Source organism: Gekko japonicus, unplaced genomic scaffold (assembly GCF_001447785.1).
Source record: "Gekko japonicus isolate JY-2015 unplaced genomic scaffold, Gekko_japonicus_V1.1 scaffold156, whole genome shotgun sequence".
In the NCBI taxonomy this organism is placed as follows: Eukaryota; Metazoa; Chordata; class Lepidosauria; order Squamata; family Gekkonidae; genus Gekko; species Gekko japonicus.
In genome coordinates, this window is record NW_015166424.1 from 316,887 (window position 1) to 332,391 (window position 15,505).

Consider the following 15,505-nt stretch of genomic DNA (forward strand, 5'->3'; position numbering starts at 1 on the left):
TGAAGTGGAAGAAGCCAGGGCTTAACTGCTTCCATTCATTGTGTTTCTATTCATTCTATGTAAATTTGAAAGTGCACCATTTGGGAAACAATTCAACAGTGCAGGACTATTCGGATTGCTATTGAAGTCTGCTCAATGGGGCTTACTCTGAGGGCAGAGTTCTTACGATTGCACTGCAAATACGTCAGGTACTCAGGGCCTTGCATTATGCTTCTCTTCAATCACTAGATACCCTTCCCATTTTAAAACGCTCTGTTGCTTTAGTAGTTCAAATCTATCCAGATATGAAACAGGAGGTTTCTTAAGTTTGCGCCTTAGTACACCGTTGCCCACAAGACTTACCACCAGCTTGTATGACCCTTGGGTAGGGTTGCCAAGCCCTACCTTAAGCCATAGCGGGGGACTCCCGGCTTGCTCCGGGAGCTCGTGCACATGCGCGAAGTGCGTGTGCGCCACGAGCATATCACCCGGAAGCCACGTCGGGTCTGCCGGGGGCAGGGCTGCGGTCATCCGAGGGGAAAACATAGAGTTTTCCCTCGGATGAATGCGGCCCCACCCCTGGCGCGCCCGGCATGGCTGCGTCACTTCTGGGTGACGTGCTGACGCCGGGCATGTCCCGTGCTTTGGGGGTGGGGTTCCCCCTGGGGCCCGATCCGCTGGCAGTGGGGAACGGGCCTCTGGGGTGGGGGTTTCCCCGCCCCCTGGGGGGATTTGGCAAGCCTACCCTTGGGTCTCCTGGCTGCTTAAATCTACTGGCAAGAGGACTGGCAGGCAGGGTCTGGGAGACAGTAAATACCTCCCTGAATATGGTTGCCAGCCTCCAGGAGGGGACCTCTCCGGCTGACAGAGATCAGCTCCCCTGGAGAAAATGGCTGCTTTGAAAGGTGGACTCTATGGCATTGCACCATGCGGAGGACCCTCCCCTCCCCTCCCCAAACCCCATCCTCTCCTGGATCCACCCCCAAAGTCTCCAGGTATTTTCCAACCCAGACCTGACAACCTTATCCCTGAAAGATCACCCCCGGCCTTGAAGTGGGCAGTGGTGTGTTCATACCTAAAAAAAAATACTCTGGATGTAGGAGAGCTGAATAACCCCTGCCCAGTCTCAAGTGTACCGTTCTTGAACAAGGCGGCTGAATGAATGGTGCTAAAGTCTTTGGCAGTGTCATTCTGGGACAATACATCTTCAGTGACTGGCTTACACATACTTGTCCAGTGGCACCATAGAGACCAACAAGAGTTCCAAGTAGGGTTGCCAGACCCCCCCGATTTGGTGGGGGTTGCCTGATTTGGAGGGGCTCCTTCCTGCCCGCCCACCCGCTGGGGAGTGGGGGGAAGCCCTGCCTCCAAGAGTGACCACCTGGCCTCCTCCCCACCTCTTCCCTGCTGGAGAGAGGCAGGGGCCACGCGCCCGCACTCTAAGCCCCGAATTCGGGGCTTGGAATGCAGGCGCGCATGGCCTCCTCCCCCACCTCTCCCCAGCAGCATTTAAAGGATGGCTTTAAATGCTGCTGGGAAGTGGCGGGGGCTGTACACCTGCACTCTAAACCCCGAATTTGGGGCCTGGCATGCGCAATCTCCCTCCCTCCCCAGCAGCATTTAAAGGATGGCTTTAAATGCTGCTGGGGAGAGGCGGGGGCACCTCTCCCCAACGTGATGATGTAACTTCTGTGTGATGTCATCACGTTAGGGGCTCCTCACCCCCTCCAGTAATGCCCCCCCCCAAAGTCCTCCACTGGGGACTTTGAGGGGACCTGGCAACCCTATTTCTGAGGTATGAGCTACTGAGAGTTAAAGCTCCCTTCATCAGATACCTGACAAAAAGAGCATTGGTCTCTACGCTGCAACTGGACTCAAATCTAACTAAATGAAATGCACTGTTTGGATCCATTCCTATTTGGTTTCAGGCCTGGTTATGGGACTGAAGCAGCCTCGGTCTCCTTGGTGGATGACCTGGGAGCGGTGGCGCAGGCAGTACAACGCCTGCAAAGTAACAACTATAGCGAACAGCCTCAATGGCTGTTCGAGACTCCACCACGGCCGGAGTGAGCTTCCGACTCTTTGTCCCAGCTCCCGCCAACCCAGCGGTTCGAAAGTAAGTACAAGTAGATAAATGGGTACCTGCCCTAGGTGGCAGGGGGCACCCACCTCCTGGTTCCATGCCAGGAGTGTTGGCAGTGGCGGTGGAGACGGCGGTGGCAGCAACAACAATGGCAGTGGAGCTCCTGGCGATCGAAGGAAGACGGCGGCCAGACCTGATGGAGGTGGAGCCACGGCGGTGTGGGCGCAAGACGGTGTAGCACGGCAGGAGCCTGAAGGACGTAAGCCGGAAGCTGCAGCCGGAAGCAGTCACACGCAGAGGAGGAAACATCGAGCCTGCCGGAGGTGGTCGCTGTTGCCCTGAAGACGCCAGAATAATACCTGTAGCCCGCTGGGAGAAGATAGAACGCACCGCCAAAAAGGCTGTCGGCAGGCAGGCCCCCCCCTCTGTGAAATGTGTGGCCCTAGGTAGGTTAGCTAACTACTATACTAGTAGTACAGTGTAAACCGCTCTGAGACCCATTAGGGGTCATGGGCGGTATATAAATCCAATGTAAATAAAAATAAATAAATAAACAACATCGGCAGGGGACTGCAAGCCTGTTAATCGTCTTGGACTTCTCAGTGGCTTTTGATACCATTGATCATGATATCCTTCTGGGACCACCTTTTGGGGGGCTGAGACCAAGAATCACCATTTTTCAGTGGTTTCTATCCCGCCTTGAAGGTACGTTTCAGAATGTGGTGCTGGGGGAGGGCTGCTTGCCCCCTTGGCCTCTGGCCTATAGCAACCCACAAGGTTCCATCTTGTCCCCCATGCTTTTTAACATGGAGGCGTCATCTGGAGATTTGTGCTGAGTTGCCACCAATATGGCAACAGGGAGGCTGTGGAAACCATGGACAGGTGCTTGCGGGTAGTTTTGGGATGAATGAGGACTATCAAACTGAAAATTAATCCTGTCAAAACAGAAGTACTGCTGGTGGAGGGGCCCTGACTTGGATAGCCCAGGCTAGCCCAATCTTGTCAGATCTCAGAAACCAAACAAGATCAGCCCTGGCTGGTATCTGGATGGGTGACCTCCAAGGAATACCAGGTAGGCAATGGCAAACCACCTCTGAATGTCTCTTGTCTTGGAAACCCTGTGGGGTCGTCATAAATTAGCTATGACTTGACAGCACTTTCCTCCACTGGTGGAGGGAAAGTTTGTGCTAGGATGTTTCCTGTTGCTGAATGGCTTGCACTACCCCTAAAGGAGCAGTTTCATAGCATGAAGTGCTGCTGGACCTAGACGTCCTACTGGATAAACAAGTGACGGTAGAGGCTAGGGGTGCCTTTTACCAGCTTCAGCTGCTCCTGGGCAGGAGAGATGTTGCCACTGTGGTGCATCTAGATTAGATTACCGCAAGAGGCACCTGGTCCGGAATACTGTTTGGATTCTTACTGTTTTGTAAGAATGTTATTGCCAGAACACTGACCAGAGTGAGTCGTTGGGACCATATGTGGGACCAGTCTTGTTCCATCTACACTGGTTCTCAATTTGCTTCTGGGCCCAATTCATGGTGCTGGTATTGACCCTTAAAGCCCACAGTTTAGGGTCAATGTGGTGTGGTGGATAGAGTGTTGGATTAGGATTGGGTTCAAATCCTCATGGAAGCTTTCGCGATGAACTTGGCCAGTCACACACTGTCAGCTTGACTTATGTTACAGGGTTGTTGTGAGGATGAAATGGAATAGAGGAGAATTATATAAACTGCCTCGCGTCCGCATTGGAAAGGAAGGCAGGGTGTAAATGAAAAGGGGAGCAGTGGCACAGTGGGTATATCCCACTGTCTTAACATCCGTACTGTGTTAGTTCGAGCCCCGCTCTGGTGTGAGCAGCCAGCCTGTTGTCCCCAGCTCATTGTCCACTCAGCGATTTGAAAGTTTCGGCGAGTAGATAAAATGGGAACCACTTAGAGAGGGTGGGCACACCAATCTCCCTTGTGGGAGGGTGTTAGCTGACGGTCGGGACTTCCTGGTCGAGGTCAGAAAAAGGCGAAAGAACTTCTCGGCTACAAAAATCCCTGCAGTAGATGTCTCCAGCCAGGTGGTGGCAGTGTGGCGATGTGACATACGGGTCCTGAAGCCTGGTCGACAAGCAGCCGTTTGGAAAATGACTGAGCCAAGCCAGAAGACGTTTCCACCGTGCAGTGATGGAGTGTGCAATTAAAAATGAATATATGTTGTCCTCCCTATCCCCTTTGAACATTGTTAGTCCTCTGTCTAATGTGTAACTGTACATCGCTTTGAGCCCACTGGGGAAAGCGATTAATAAATTGAAAGTATTATTTAATAAATAAATAAATACATAAATACCCAAAGGACCACCTATTCCTACAGAATCCTACCTTACAACTCAAATCACCTTCGAAGGCCCTGTTCCAGGGGCCCCAGCCATCTGAGGCTAGACAGGTCGCAATCCAATAAAGGGCCTTCTTAGTCATAGCACCAAAACTTTGGAACTCCCTCCCCGGAGAGATTCGTCTTTCTCCCTCCATCATCTTTCACTAGCGGGTGAAGACTTTTTTTTTTGATCCCTCACTAATGCTTATTAGTCCTGTTTGTCTGTTTTTAATGTGTTTTTATTGTTTTTATATATATATATATATATATAAATTTATTTTCATTTTGATATTAAAAACAAACATACATGTTTCACATTTCATCAAATACACTTATGGAGTCTTATTCATCTACCTTAATCCAGTTATACAGACTCTCCCATCTTTCACTAAATATTTTCTCGTCCTTTCCCTGATCCAAACAAAGTAAGGAAAGCAATCCCAAATGCTTTCATTTACTTAAAATTATTTGGTAGAGAATTGGATACTTTAATGATGGTCTGGGCCTGGCTGGGGCGATGGCACGCGTGCCCACAGAGAGGGCTCTGAGTGCCACCTCTGGCACCCGTGCCAAAGGTTCGCCACCACTGGCCAAGAGCATCCCTGACAAAAAGCATCCCTGATGTTTTAGTGTTTTAATGTTCGCCACCTTGGGTACCCTGAACTGGGGAAAGGCATTAGAGAATTTGAATGAATGAATGAATGAATGAATTATCCTTGCTTGGAGCTTCCAGTGAAGGGTGCTTTAAAAAGTCATCACCTTTTTTTTTTGTTCTATACATTTATTTGGAAACAAATCCTTTACTCAACCTGTATTATTTATGGCAGCAAACAACACCAGCAGACCCTCTGATGCATAACCGAGGGGATCTTTGCAAAAAGTAAACCACAGAATGACTAAATCTGGCAGGCATCAATGTCTCTTTTCAGACATCAGCACCTTGGGAAATAAAGTATCACTGGCTTCATAAAGCAGATGTAGTAGATAGCTTGTCATGCCATATGCTGTGTTTGAGGTGAAAAAACCCCCCACAATATGTTAGTGTTTAGTGAATCTTAAAGGTGGGCAGTTTTACAAGACCCGTTTCCCTATGTGAAGGTACCCTACAGTGCCTTCCGCAACCCCTACACACAAGAAGGGAGTCCACATTCAAAATTTTATTTTGATACAAAATCAGCTCTGGATAGTCAACCGTAATAGTAACAACGTTATTGGGACTTGCTAATCCCACACGCCTGAAGGCAAAATCTGGCAACTTTATTAGTTATCTCCAGGGAAGAGTCTGCAAAAAGGAGAGAGACATAAAGTTGTTTAGGTCTTCCTGGTAAAGTTGACATAATTGAAGTGATATACTGAGACTGGATGTCATTACAGAATGAGCAGTGCAGCAGAACATGTTCAAGAGACTCTACTTTCCCTGTATGGCATGGATAGAGGGCCCAGGGCTCTTTTTGTAGAAAAAGCCCAGCAGGGACTCATTAGCATAATAGGCCACACCCAACAACAGGAACTCATTAGCATATTAGGTCACACCCCCAACAGCACAACTCATTAGCATATTAGGCCGCAGCCCCGTGTTGCCAGAAGTGTGGTCATCCAGCCACACCCACCTTTTGCTTGTTATTCTGTTTACCTTGTTTGTTGTCAAAACCCAGGGCCTTTTTGTAGCAGGAACTCCTTTGCATGTTAGGCCACACCCCCCTAATGTAGCCAATCTTAATGAGTTCCTGCTGTTGGGTGTGGCCTATTATGCGAATGAGTTCCTGCTGGGCGTGGCCAACTTGGGAGCCAGCCGGAACTCCGTTCCTGTGCATTCCTGCCCATGCCTGCCCAAAAATAGCCCTGGATAGAGCTACTGAGGGAGTGGGGCACGATGGTATCTGCCTTCCAGGAGGGCTGAAGACAGGGCATTACAGTATCCCAGGGTAAAGATTCTCAGATCTTTGGAGATCTCAGGGGATCTAAGATAATCTGCTGGTTGTAAGCATTTGGCACATTGCGGAGTCATTGGATATTTCTGTATCTGTGCCCTATCTGATTGTAGGACATGATACCAGAATTGCTGTTTAATTATTTATTTTGCCTTTTGATACCCAGGATGCAGTAAGATTTGGGGGGAGAAGCCATGGTCCTGGATTTTCCCCTCAATTGCTCTTTGCTAGGGTGAATGGTGGCTCTCAGCAAGGATCAAGGGTACTAGACCCACCGGATTGAAGATGAGTTTTAATCAATAGATGGATGCGAGTAGCCACATATGAGTCTCCAAGAGGATCAGCCTCGCCTGTAGTCTGAGAAGAGCATTCGGAATACATCACAGGACTCCAAGGATTGTTATAGGAACTTGAATTGTACCGCTTCCAGTGAGTGCCTTTCTTTGCAAATGCAGAGCTGGGGACTGTATAAGAGTTGGGAGACAACCTCCTCCTCCACAAGAAAGGAAACACCCAACCTGCAGAGACAGCAATGCAGGGATTAAACAGAGTAAAGGTAAATTCCACCAATGCCCATAGAACTCCTGTGGCAAGGCTGTGAAAGGGCCTCTCTCTGACAGCATACAGCATTGCTAATCAGAATGGCCCGTGTTGTCAGATAAACCAGTAGGGTTGCCAAATGTGCCCGAGGGGCGGGGAACCCCCCGCTTTGGAGCCCCGATTTCCGCCCTGGCAGAATCGGGGCCCAGGGGAACCCCGCCCCCGAAGCTGCGTCACCAGAGGTGATGCAGCCACGTTGCTGACGTTGGGGGCGTGGCTGAGCTCGTCGGGGGGAAAACCATATTCCCCCCCGACGAGCTCTGCCACGCCCCCAACGTCAGCAACGTCTGACGTCACTTCTGGCGACGTCGCGGTGGCGCGTGCAACCAGCCTGCTCCCGGACGGGACGGAGCCTCCCCCGCCAGTAAGTTTAAAAGATTTGGCAACCCTATAAACCAGTGTTGGCACAATATAAGGCAGTTTCATATGTTTGTGTGGCATCTATACCAAAATTTGATATTTATATGTGCCCCCTTGCCCAGATTATTTGGAGATATGGGCTGGGTTGTCACTAGTACGCTGATGACACCCAGCTCTATTTGCTAATGGACGGCCACCCAGACTCTGCCCCTGAACATCTGGACAGGGCATTACAGGCTATGGCTAGTTGGTTGCAGCAGAGCAGACTGAAGTTGAATCCATCAAAGACGGAGGTCCTGCATCTGGGCCATGGGGATCTGGGATTGGGTATTGGGCTCCCAGCCTTTGACAGGGCCCAGTTGGTGCTGGTGCCAAAGGTGAAGAGCCTGGAAGTGTTCCTGGATGCCTCATTGTCTATGGAGGCCCAGGTAACTGCCACAGCCAGATCAGCCTTTTTCCATTTGAGACGGGTCAAGCAGTTGGCCCCATATCTCGTCCCTCATGACCTGGCTGTGGTGATCCATGCAATGGTCACTTCTAGGCTAGATTATTGTAATTCTCTCTATGTGGGGCTGTCCTTGACTCTGCTCTGGAAATTGCAGCTGGTGCAGAACACAGCGCCGGGGTACTGATGTCGTTGCCCTTGCGGGCTCACATCCGCCCAGTGCTGTGTAAACTGCACTGGCTGCCTACAGGTTCTTTCCTTTAAAGCCCTATATGGTCAGGGGCCTGCATATCTTCGAGACTGCCTCTCCCCATATGAGCCCCGGAGGACATTGTGCTCTATGAATCAACATCTGCTGATGGTCCCTGGCCCTAGGGATGTCTGACTTGTCTCAACTAGGGCCCTGCCTGGTGGAATAAACTCCCATCAGAAATTAGGGCCCTGGGAGAGCTTTTACAGTTCCGCCAGGCCTGCAAGATGGAGCTCTTCTGCCAGGTCTTCAGCTGCGGCAGCGGATATCCAACTCAATCTGCCCTCCCACTCATGTGTCTGCTGGGGTATAATTTATTTGAAAGTATTTATTGCTGTAGTTATTTTATTGTATTTATTCTACATATTCTTTTATCTTGTTTTTATTGTTGTAAATCTTCACTTAGCAGATTATTATCGGTTGGAACCCGCCGTGAGCCTGCTTTTCAGGGAGGGCCGGATAAAAATGGAAGAAAATAAATAAATAAATAATCTCAGCTGCCCATTTTGATTTTTTGAAAATGTTCTTACTGTATTATTCAGATCTTTTTTTTTTAAGCAATGTATCTGTGTGGGTGTGAGGAGGACTGTAATGTTTTCCACAAAAAACTGTGACCGTTTTGTATAAGCTATTATTATTTTGGAGAGACAATAATGAGCGGTGTACAAGGTAAAGTCGAAGAAAATAAACCAGAAATATCTGGCAGCCTTGGAAGACCATCTGCAGTCTTGCCACAAAAACAAACCCAAAGGCATCTCTGAAGCTGCTAACCCAACTGTCTGCCTCTTGTGTAGAAACCAGATGCTACCACCGGAAAATATCGCATCTTGATTTCTGTGCCCAGACAGATAAACTCGTGCTCCATAGGCTCCTGCCAAATAATTAGGGAGAAAAGAGGAATTATAGCTTAATCTTATTGCTGGAAATTTCACTTGCTCGTGGACATCCTGCAGCAGAAGGCCACCCAAAGTCTCCAAAATTAGCCTCTTGGAAGATGAGAGAGTAGCTTAATAACTGAGACTGCAGTAAAACCCTAATTTCTCTATTTAAAAGATAATCTTTGGACCATATTAGGGCTTTTGCTGATGATCAGGGTACTTTTCTGTGATATTGAACAAACGACTAAAAAGAAAAGCCATTCTAATTGTTCTAATCCAATTAGGGAGGTGTTAGTTAAAAATTGGGATAGATGTGTTAGGAGGCTAGGACTTGAGAATTCCCCTGTAAAATCTTGGCTACATAAAGTCTGGGAACGTTCATTGGTGGATTCAAGTAGGGTTGATAAGGTTTATTGAATATCATCAGGGATTTTCTGATTTAGGAGGAATAGAAGAGTTTCAACACAAATCCTAGTATTTCAATCTCTTCGGTATGTTGTCATCGCTCTGACCTGGATGGCCCAGGATAGATCAGTCTCATCAGGTCTCAGAAGCTAAGCAGGGTTGGCCCTGGTTAGTATTTGGATGAGAGACCACCACGAAAGTCCAGGGTTGCTACGCAGAGGCAGGCAATGGCAAACAACTTCTGAACATCTCCTGCCTTGAAAACTCTAAGCGGTCACCATAAATTGGTTGCAACTTGATGGCACTTTCCACAATCACCACGTAGTCATTATTAAAGACCATGAATGTATTTCAGTTATTAAATGATATTCAGAAGATACTGCATGGGCAGAGTCATCCCAAAGGGCTACTGGTAAACATGTGTGCAGGTATTAAGGAGGGGGAAAGATAGAGCGGAATTGTAAAACTAGGTGGGAAATTGATCCATTTCACTGAAGGAATGGAAAAACGCATTTCATAGGGTATCTAAGGTGTCATTAAATGTTAGAATTAGAGTCCTGCCCTGGATAGCCCAGGCAAACCTGACCTCCTCAGATCTCAGAAGCTAAGCAGGGTTGTCTTGGATGGTTAACGTCCTTGGAATACCAGCAGTCGGGAGACAGAGGCAGTATTTATTCAGCCACCTCTTTGAATATCTTCCAGGCCCTCAGTACAGGTCAGTCACCAGGAGTGCACAAACACTCATACATGTTCACACACACAAACACTCATATGAAAAATACACCCCCCCAATTGTTAGAATTAGAGAAAACTGTTTGAAAATGCTTTATTGCTGGTATTTTGACACCTACAAGATTAGCCAAAGTTTCAGGGGTTTCTGATATTTGCTGGAAGTGTGAAAAGGTAAAAGGATCTTTTTTCATCTATTGTAGTTTTTTAAAAAATGGAATAGTGTGCATAATGAATTGAAGTTATTTTGAAATGTACATTTAATTACTCACTGATGATCTCCTTACTAAATGACTGCCCCACTAGCATGAATCTGCCTCTAAGATACTGTTAACTCAGCTGGTTCTTGCAGTGATCTTCTGTTCGAGGTTACCAGTATGTGCCAGCTGCACTTAAAGCCTTCAATGCTAAAACTGGAGCTCAATTATTATATGGCATACCTCTTTGAATTGACGCAATGGACATTTCAGTTGAACGTATCCACTCTACCTTTCTGCGAAAGATCATGGGGGTACCTATGTGTGTTCCATATCCTGCATTATGTTTGGAGTGTGGTCAGAATTTGTTGGCTAGTAAGGCATGGATCCACACTATTAAATTTTGGTTACGACTCCATTTCAACTCTGACCCCTTCAGTTATACATACCAACTACTTTCTGAATCTGTTAATTCCAGCTGGCTTTCTTACATCAAAGCCAAAATAAGTTCCCTGAATTTATCTCTAGAATCCTTATTTATGCTTTCTGAGTCTGAGGTCTTTTTAAAAATCTAGTTTATTGGGATCAGAGCTACAAACTCTTTATAGCTTGGTTAACAGAACCTGTTCTCCCTTAAACTTAGGGATTGTTCCAAATGCAGATCTTCCAGCTGTATACCTCTATCAACTCATAGCTCCAAATTTGCGTAGAGCCATATCCAGTAGTCATGTATGGCTGCGAGAGTTGGACTATAAGGAAGGCCGAGTGCCGAAGAATAGATTCTTTTGAACTATGGTGCTGGAGAAGACTCTTGAGAGACCCTTGGACTGCAAGAAGATCAAATCAGTCAATCCTAAAAGAAATCAACCCTGACTGTTCCCTGGAAGGCCAGATAATGAAACTGAAGCTCAAATACTTTGGCCACCAAATGAGAAGGGAGCACTCACTGGAGAAGACCCTGATGCTGGGAAAGATTGAAGGTCAAAGAAGATGGGGACAGCAAAGGATGAGATGGTTAGACAGTGTCATAGATGCAACGAACATGAAGTTGAGCAAACTTCAGAGGATGGCAGAAGATTGGAAGGCCTGGCATGATCTGGTCCATGGGGTCGCAAAGAGTCAGACTCGACTGTGCGACTGAACAACAACAATATCATTGGCTAGATTTAATGTTCTTCCTTCAGCTACCTTATCTAGCAGATTCCAAGGGATTCCCTATCCTAGCAGGTGCTGTCCTTGTATGAAGAACTGTGTTGAAACTGTTGCCCATGTTCTTCTCCAGTGCCCTCTCTATCTGGCATCCCATCGGGATCCTCTATATCCCATATTAGCCCAACTTTTAGAGACCTCTGATGATTTTAAGGTCCTTTTTTTGCTTGATAACCCAGCTACAGAAATAACTGAAATAGTAGCAAAGTTTCTTTGCAGTGCTATGGTCACAGATCCTGTTAAGTGATACTATGAATTTGGCTTTATGATGCTGTTACTCTGTTTATTTATTCCGCAACTCTAATTTTACTCTGCACGGATTTTGTATTTAGATTGTTGTACCTACATGTATATGCCAATAAAGGCTTGTCTGTCTATCTGTTATTGCAGTGAGAATGACATTGGCACAGAAATGGAAGGACCAGTCAGTGCCATCTTTAGGACTGTGGCTAAACAATGTGTTGCATACATGGACAATGAAAAATATATCCTTGTACAGGTATATGCAGAGTTGGAAAGCTTAATCTGTTGCTAAATTTGCAGGGACTTGGAAATTATTTATATGGTAATGGAATAACTGTAAAGGTTATCAGGATTTATAGTAACAAATATTGAAATTTGTATGAAGGATGGTTCTGTGCATTTAGAGATCAGTAAAGTATGGATGGTAGTTCAACTTAGGGTTAGAGCAGAGATGTCAAATTCATTTGTTATGAGGGCTGGATTTGATACAAATGTCATTTTGTTGGACTGGGCCATGGGTGCCATAAAATGTAATGTTGTGTACTGGAGATCTAAACTTTATAAAGGACAGCAACTGATAAGCTCCGAGTTGGTTTGTCCTCACTGCAAGGCCCCATGGTAAGTTGCCAGGTCTGGGTTGAAAAATACTTGGAGACTTTGGGGGTGGATCCAGGAAAGGGTGGGGTTTGAGGGGGGGGGGGCTCAGCATGGCACAATGCCATAGAGTCCACCCTTCAAAGCGGCCATTTTCTCCGGGCGAGCTGATCTCTGTCAGCTGGGGATCAGTTGTAAAAGTGGGAGATCCCCAGGCCCCACCTGGAGGCTGGCAACCCTACCCCATGGGCTGGGAGAGGGGTGCAGAGGAAAACCCACATGGGTGTACTGGAGATGCAGCAGTGCAGTGCAGTGGTGGGCAGATGTTCCCATGCCCCCAAAGAGGATCATCTTCACACACACACCACATGCAAACGCAGAACCCTGAGGCTATCTGGGACAGCATCCCCAGAGCTGTAGGCCGAGTGGAGAGGTATGAATGCAGCTGCAGTGCCTCCCAATTTACCAGTGAGGCTGTCCCTGAAGTGAAGGGGTTCTGCTTGACTGCTGCAGATGAGGCTGTTCTGCTGTGCTGAAGCCATAATTGAAGTGGCTCCACCCACCCACCCCGAGCAGACTCCCATTCCTTCCCTTGCACCAATTGCTCATGGGCCCCATAGCAACCCTGGACAGGCCGGTTCTGGCCCCCGGGCCTCATGTTTGATACCCTTGGATTAGAGTTTGGTGGCGGGGTATAGAAGTTAGATAGAGGCTGGGGATTGGGGTTTGTAGTTTAATGTATAGTTTAATGTATGTTTAAGTAAGGTTTAGACCTGTAATGTAATGAGCCTATAGTTGTACTGTTTACTTTTGTCTGTTTGCAAATGCTCCACCACTTATGCTCCCAGCTTCCCAGCATTGATGGGGAAGTGCTCGTGGGTAGCAAAGAATGGCAACACTCATGATGGCTACTGCAGTAGCACTACCAGCTGCGTGTACCAGCCAGTGCTGTTGGGGAAAGACCATGAATGTGGTGTAGGCTATGATGGCAGGCAGTGGGAGGGACTGCAAGCAGGGGAAGGATACACAGGCCCCGTTCACATGGCGAATTTGCCATGGGAGAGCCACGGGTGGTGGGCGGATTATCCGTGCGCGATCACACCCCAACACCTGGGAAGTGGAGTGCACCCGTGGGCAACTGCCAAAAATGCGTGATAAAGAAGTAGTACTTCCAAAGTACTGGCAAACGGTTTGCCATGGGCTGCCTCCGGATGCCTGCAGTGTGATTGCGCTGGTGCGCTGCTTTCCCCTCCGGCCCCTCGTTTACGTGCCGACACCGAGGGAAGGACCCGTGGCGTGCCACCGGTGCGTCTGATCATATAATTGTGAATCAAACTGCACCGGGGCAATTTGCCATGCCTCCCCCCCGCGATATCTGGCCTGTGTGACCGGGGCCATAGTGAAGCAGGTGGACCTAGAGGTGAGTGAATGAAAATTGAAGCATCAGTGGGGTGGGCAGAAAGGGGCCCTCCAAAACCTGGTACTGGTACTGAAAAGTTTAACAGGTGACTGGAAGCAGGGTAGAGACTAGTAAGTCCATGACAAAGTATATGCAGGGCCTTGGAGATGCTCAACGAGTTCCTTTTGTTTGTTTGGTATCTGTATTACCTGTGACTAGGCAATTACATTATTACAGACTTGGTCATGGAAGATCCCTTTGACGATATCTGCCCTGTATAACGTAACTCAGGGTAACTAGATGTATGGCTGGCAGGAGCAGAAAGACAAAAAACCTTATGGACAGTTCTTTTATTCTGAACCAGTGAAACTGACACTGTCTCCACAGGTGAAAGAATGATAGTCCTTTGCAACTTACACTGGAGTGTGTTGGGAGAAAATGTGTTCCCACACACCCCCTCCCTGTGGTTCCTGTCCTCTGAGTGTGCCTCTCTTACCAAAAGGCAGAAGGTGCAAGTTTGGAAACGCTGAGCACTGGCTAGAGACACTCCAAGCCAAGCTCTCTCTTCTTATATATTGTTTTTATTTAAAAAGGCTCAGTATTCAGAGTTTACCTGTCAAGATTGAACAGCAAGACGCTGTATCAACTTGTCATACAATACACTTCTATTGCAACAACTATAGACAGTAACACATACACAAAAATGAACGTGCAGACAAAGTAACCCACCCCAAAAGCATGCAAGAAAACGAAGAGATCTCTTCGAGTTGACTTTCAATCTCCCAGGAGTTTCCTGAGCTTTCAGAAGCCAACGAAATTCTGTTGGAATCTCACCAGTATTTATACCCAATGATCAAAGGGTTTCTTTTGATAATCAGAGTACAGTTGTAACTTAACACTTAGAAGCTGAAATTGTCTTGCAGGAAATTTGTTTCCCTTCCTTGGTCACACACAACAAGAGTTCACATTCCATAGGATCAATACAGTGTCATGGTTTACTCCAGGTGTTCCCCAATCATGAAAAATAAACTGTGCTTTGATGTTATCAGAGAGACGAAAGCAGGGTGTGTGTGCGAACTCTCTGTATTTCAAGAAGCTAGTCTTATGGATTGAAGTCTGCCAATTTCCCAAATGGTCATATATCTTATTGCCTAGGAAATTGGGGTATTGGCAAGTCTCACATCTGTGATTTTCCTGGGAATGGAATGTTTTTACATCTTCAGTAAAAAAAGGTCAAGCCTGTTTTCTAGCAAGGGACAGAGACAGATGTATATGGATTTCATAAACTATTTTGGTTCATTTTAAACCCAAACCTATATTTTTGAAATTTCTTACCACAATCCCCCATTTTTGGGTTTAAAAGGACCCAAACAATATTGGCTACAAAAACTATTAGGCCCATCCATCTATTTTATGTTGTTGTGGCGATATAGCTGATGTGGAGGTAGAGACTATTTTGATTCCGGAGGAAAACACAGAAGGAATACATTTCGCTGCACAGGAAATAGCAAGAAAACACACCAAGAGTACAAAAAAACCCAACATCAAAAAGTGTAACAAGGTTTTGACCCAACTAGGGTGGCTTCCTGGGCTACCTGATGAAATACTTGTACTGCATTCTTTAAGTCTTGTAAATGTGAAGCTATATATCCGGATTGGTTTACATAGAAGCAGCATTCTTCTTTAATAAGGGCACAGACTCCTCCTTGTTGTGCAGCAAGGATGTCCAGTGCTTTGCAGTTCTGTATAACCATTTGGGCTACAGAATCAATTTCTGTTTGCATGCGTGAAAAAGAAGCTATTGTATCATTAAAGGAACGTTCAATTTCAGAACTTATGTTT